Raw genomic sequence first — 5,878 nt, forward strand, 5'->3', positions numbered from 1 at the left:
GACTTATTTCAACACTTCTATCTCTCTCTCCCTCTCCTTCCTCTCTGAAGTCACTAAAAATATATTTTAAAAAATAAAAACATATACTGGCCCTAGTAACTAGGGTGAGGATAAAAAAAAAGGAAAATACATAAAATATATCATTAAAAAAAAGGAATCCCTGTAGGTGTTTTCATGCCCTATGTCAGTTGAGACAGCCCGCAGGATAACTCACCCATCTTCAGTGGCTTTAATGTGAATGTACTATTTTATTTTATTTTTCTTTATAAAAACAACAACAACATGGGAGTGCCCTCCCCACCCACTGCTATTTCTGCAACTTGCTGGAGCGTACTTGTGCAAATCTGGTCCTCCCCTGTTAGGGGCAAACATCTAGAAATTGTAAAACCAAAGAACTCTATGGTTTTAAAAGCCTCCATCCCCCAATTTCTTCTCCTGTGTAGAACTTCCTCTCCTTTGTTTAGCCTGCTTGCCATGGCTGCACATATGGAATTGCAATCCTTTCTTCTTTCCTGAATGAATCCTTTTTGCTAAAGGAATACAGGGCTGACTTTTTTTTCTTAAATATATTTTGAAAGGGCGAGGGCTATGCCCTCCATCTTACCCTAGCAGCCATGTGCTCGGCAAGGCTTCTTCCCGCCCCTCATTAAACCCCTGTATAAAAAGGAGGCCCCCCCCCCCCACCCCCTTGGCGCGAATTGTTTTCCTGCGTCACGAACTTTACAAGCACCTCCACTTCCGCCCACACATCCAAAGGCTTGCAAAATTCTGAGTCACTGACGTGGAATCCTGCACAGCACTGCCTCATATCAAGAGATCCATTTCATGGTACAGCAGGTCGAATATTTATTTCTGTGTAGCAAGCCACTTAGAAACGCAATAGTGTGACATAAAAACATGCATTATTTCTCATAATTCTGTGGGATTCATCCAGGGCTTAGCTGGGCCCAGGGCTCTTCAACTCTAGGTGGTGTTGACTGAGTTCACAAAATTGCTTGTATAAAACTGGGCTGAGTGTAGGTGGAAGAAGGCTTCACTCACATGACGGGCCCCTCTGTGGTCCTCCATGTGGCCTCTCTCTGTACATGTACATGAGATCATGCCATTCAGCAGGCTAGTCCAAGCTGCTTCATATATGGCAGCTGGCTGCCCTCAGGGAGGAAGTGGAAACTATCGGTTCTTTTAAGGCCTAGGCTCAAACCCCAGAACTTTACTCCCAACATTATCAGTCAAAGGAAGTTGAAAGGCCAATGCAGATTCAAGGGGAGGGGAAATTAATGCTACCTTTTGATTTCAGGAACAGCTTGTGTGTACAAAGGTGTGAAGAGTTTCCAATAGTAATTTTTTGAGACCACTGACCGCAGTCCCCAATAGCTAAAATACAGAGGCTTTGGAATTAAGGGTGGGAAGCAGTACTGACATCTTCATCATTGCTCTCGTTGACTGAACTGAGGACTTCACTATTAAAATAAAAACTTTTAAGCCATTAGAAAAAAATGTGGAAGAGGAACTTGGGGTAGGACAGGATTCTTTAACAAAACACACAAAAATACTAAGCATAAAAGATACATTTTTCTATATTAAAGTAAAAACTGTTCACCACAAAGTGAAAAGACAAAATGCAAACTGAGGTACTTTCAACACAAATCACTGATAAAAATGGAATATCTAAAAAAGAGCGCTAAGAAACAATAAGAAAAAGACAAACCATTTAACAGAAAATTGGACCAGAGAAGAGAAAGTCTTGGCCAACGAACAGGAGGGAAGATGCGGCAATAATCGTGGAATGAGGGTAAAGCCACAAGCAGCTCAACTTCAAACCCATCGGACTGACAAGCCAGCTCTGGCTGGCGATGCCCGCGCGCTCCCGCGGCGCTGGACTCCCACGCACACGCCCGTGGGGCGGCTCCGGATCCGCGAGGGCTCAAGCGTCTTGCCCCGGGAAGGCGTGGCCAAAGCCAGTGTTGCTTAGCAACCGAGGCCAGCCGCGGGATGAGGCCAATTCCGGCGCGCTTCCGCCCCGCCCCGGTATACCGGAAGTGAAGCTTGGGGGCGGTGCTGAGGAGAGCGGGGCGGCGCTGGCTTTGAGGACGGGAAGGCTCGGCGGCAGGTGAGTGGAAGTGTGCGCGTCCTCCTCCTCCCGTGTGCATCACACGGGGCCCCACCTCTCACTCTGTGCCCGGTCTCTCCGCCTCGGCGACCCCAGCCCCGAGGGACGCCGCCCGTGCCAGCGCCCACCTCCCCTGGGCATTGGAGTCCACGCGTGTCGGGGACGGCGGTGTGGGTGGAAAGGCTGCCGCAGAAGCTGAGGCCGGCCAGCGCTGCCGGCTCTTCCAGCCCCGGGGGGTCCTCAGCTCCGGTTTCCGCAGCCTGGACTTAGTTGCGTTGACTTGGAGCCCGTTTGCCTCAAAGGCGGGATTTAAATCCCAGGTAGGAAACTTCCCACTCCGTGTTGCCTGCGCCAGTAGGTAAGCCAGGCATGGCTACGGATACTCTTGAGGGTGTTGCCTAGCGAAAAACATCCACTGCGAAAACGGAATGTCCGTGCGAAGTCTCACAAGGGTCAGGTAGTCATGTCGTCCTGTCAGGACATTGTTAAACCAACTGGCAAAGTAACCCGAAGCTCAGCCGGTATTTACTCCTCTGTGGGGAAGATCCCTCAGAGATAGCCTGGCTAACTGAGCAAAAGCCAGGCAGAGTTTAAAAAGGGGGGGGGGGGGGGGGAAGAACACAGTGAAAGAGTTTCTAGCTCCTCCAGGAACTGATTGGCGGAGAGCTAACAAGGAGAGAGTTCGCCCTTGAAAAGAGTACGTTATCAGGATAGGCGAGTGCCATTCCTTGCTTTTCTTTAAGAAACCCGTGATTTCAGCCGAGGCGCTTGTGCTTCGTGCTCATCTCCAAGTACTGGCTACTAATGTTTTTCTAATGCCATCTCCAGATTGTGCCACTTTTTTCTTTTTCCGTTGCAATGTCTCAGTGACCATACAGCAGCTTAGAGGAGCTCATCAAATTCTGAATGTCTCCTTAGTGCCAGGCATAGTTCTAGGTGCTGAGGATACAGCACTCAACAAAACACAAAATTCCCGTCCTCGGCGAACTTTAAATCTATAGGAGGATACAGATAACAAAGAAGACAAATAAGCAAAATCTGGAGCATGCTAAAGAGGAAATACAGAGGAGGGAAGGATGAAATAAAGGAAATTACCCTGATATCGAGTGGACATTTATTAGGGCATTTTACCAGTTTTCTGGGTTCTTGTTGCAGGCTTCAAGTGTCAAGAACCATTAAAACTAGTGTAAGCTGGCCCAACTGGTGTGGCTCAGTTGTTTGAGTGTTGTCCCGTGTACCAGGAGATCGCTGGTTCGATTTCTAATCGGGGCACATGCCCCAGTTGCGTCTCCGTTCCCAGTTGGGGCCATGCAAGCGGCAGTGCATCGAAGATTCTTTCATCATTGATTAAAAAAAAAAATATATATATTTTTTTTTATTGATTCCAGAGAGGGAGAGGGATAGAGATAGAAACATAGGAATTTATGATTTATTACCTTTTTTCATCCACAAATTCAAACACGTATTATTTCACAGTTTCTGTGAGTCAGGCATTCAGGAGTGACTTAGGCGATTATGGTTTTATCACCTATAGCTCAGTGAGTGTGGAGCAGTGTGAAGGAGGAAGTCAGGTTTGAGTGTGCTTGGCAGGCATAGTGGGAGTTACTAGGTGAAGACAGGCAGAGGAACAGTGTGTACCAAAGATTAGCAGTGTGACTAGGGGAACAAATGTTGGGCATAGGGTTTGGGGAGAGATGGTACTAGAAGTAGGCAAGAGCCAGGTGGTGAAAGACCTGGAGCCAAACGGGCGTTTCTGAGCTTTTTTCTAAAATGGGGAGGGGTCTTTCAAGAAATTTTAAGCAGGCAAATGACATGATCAGGAGATATCTTAGAATGCTGTCTTTTGAAACTTCAAGGAAAGGAGACTTGAGAGGGCTGCAGAAATCCAAGTAAGTTATAGAAATACTAGAGGCCTGGTGCATGAAAATTTGTGCACTGGGCCGGGGGGCGGGGGCAGCTCCTGTGTTGAGCGTTTGCAGCCTGGTGGTCAGTGCACGTCATAGCGACCGGTCATTCTGCCATTTGGTCAATTTGCATATTAGCCATTTATTACATAGGCTAGGATAGGATGACCTAAAGTAGTGGCCGTTGGAAGGAGGAGTTAAATTGAACAGATAGGTAAGTTAGAATCTACAGAATTAGTTGGACGTTTTAAAACATACTGTATATCTCTCACTCAAACTTGGTCTTTATATAAAGCCCACGAATCTAGTGGATTTTGTTCCCACTTTCACTTTGTAAAATCCTTCGTGGAGCTTAGGTTGCCTGGATGTGGTGTCAAAAAGGAGGAGAATGAAGCCCTGCCAGGTAGCTCAGTAGGTTAGGTGTGGTCCTCATACACCAAGGTGCGGGCTCCATCCCTGATCAGGGCACATACAAGAAAACAAGAAAAGTTTTTGTCGTCGCCCCCCCCCACCCCCCCCCGCCCTTAATGTATCACTGATTCCTAGGAGAGTCAAAGAAAATAAAATCTGCTTTAGAATTCAGAGATAAGGTTTACTCTGTTATTTTCTGGACAAACCTACACAACTGATTCCATGTAATAGCTATTTGTCTGAAATGCAGGTACATATTCCTCCTTAACTTATTTTTTTAGGAGGTACTGTGAGCCACCCTCAGTTAATTTAAACCTTTTGCACTTGTGTAAAGGAAAGGAACTGGGTGTTGAGGTGTGTTAGTGCTGCTGCCCGCATATGCTGTAGTGCATTTGCCTTTATCTGGGCACTGTCACCTTAAAATTTGCTCTCAGTTGAAATATGACTAAGGGCCTAGTCTTTGTCTTGGGTTTATTTGCTTGGTGAAGAGAGGAAATTATTGTTCAGCTGTAAACAATTGAACAGTAGCAGTCATTGTCTGACTCTTGCTTTGCTCAGCGGAAAATGCAGCGCTGTCTAGTTGGATATTGTGGGTGTCTTCCAAATACGCAGGTGGAACTATCAGAATACTTGGGCCTCTCTTGGCCTTGACGTGGGCCTCCTTGTTATTAGTGTAAAAAACATTCTTAACCCATTCTTATGTATAACTGCGAGCTTTAGGGGCAAGCATTTGAGCACCCGTGCTATAAGGTCAGTTAGACATCACAGATCGTGAAGTCTGCAAGAAGACTGGCCCTGGAGTGAAGAGACGGATTGTGGTTTATTTTTTGTATTTATTGTACTTGTCCTCTTGTCCAGGGCTCCATAAAGCTCTCTCCCCTCCATTTAACTGACATTTACTGAGTGTCGGCCACATGTTTGGCACAGGGGATGCAACAGAGTCCTCCCGCCCTTAAATAGCTCTCGGTCAGCTGTAGGAGGGACGCCGGGAGCGCTCTGAAAGAACAAGGCCAAGTTCTCTGGGGTAGAAGGTGGCCAACCCCGGGCAGCAGTGCTCACACAGGCTCGATGCTGCTCCAGCGGAGGCTTGGAGGACTGAGAGGGGACTTTCCAGGCAGGAGGACCAGCGTATGGAAAGTGTTGAAAATCAATATTCCTGACTGGTCAAGTCATAGCACAAGCTAAAGGCAATTTAATAAAACAACAGAGCCCGCCGGCATGACTCACTGGTTGAGCGCTGACCTATGAACCAGGAGATCACGGTTCAATTCCTGGTCAGGGCACATGCCTGGGTTTCGGGCTCAGTCCCCAGGGGGGATGTGAAGGGGACAGCCCACAGATGATTCTCTGTCATCATTGATGTTTCTGTCTCTCCCTTCCTCTCTGAAGTCAATAAAAATAATTTAAACACACACACACACACACACACACACACACACACACACACACATAT

The 5,878-nt window shown here is 47.1% G+C and overlaps 1 protein-coding gene across 3 annotated transcripts in view; it reads left to right on the forward strand.

The window, feature by feature from the left end:
* The first annotated feature begins 2,004 nt into the window (after positions 1-2,004).
* Positions 2,005-5,878, forward strand: part of FAM234A (family with sequence similarity 234 member A) — a 23,583-nt gene continuing 19,709 nt past the window's right edge. For 2 of the 3 annotated variants that reach the window (XM_015565573.1, XM_006766140.2), the window contains exon 1: positions 2,005-2,110. The gene's annotated coding sequence lies outside the window, so the exon portion shown is untranslated. The remainder of the gene's footprint in view (positions 2,111-5,878) is intronic. The other variant, XM_006766141.2, reaches the window with a different exon arrangement.

Source organism: Myotis davidii, unplaced genomic scaffold (genome assembly GCF_000327345.1).
Source record: "Myotis davidii unplaced genomic scaffold, ASM32734v1 scaffold100, whole genome shotgun sequence".
Classification (NCBI taxonomy): domain Eukaryota; kingdom Metazoa; phylum Chordata; class Mammalia; order Chiroptera; family Vespertilionidae; genus Myotis; species Myotis davidii.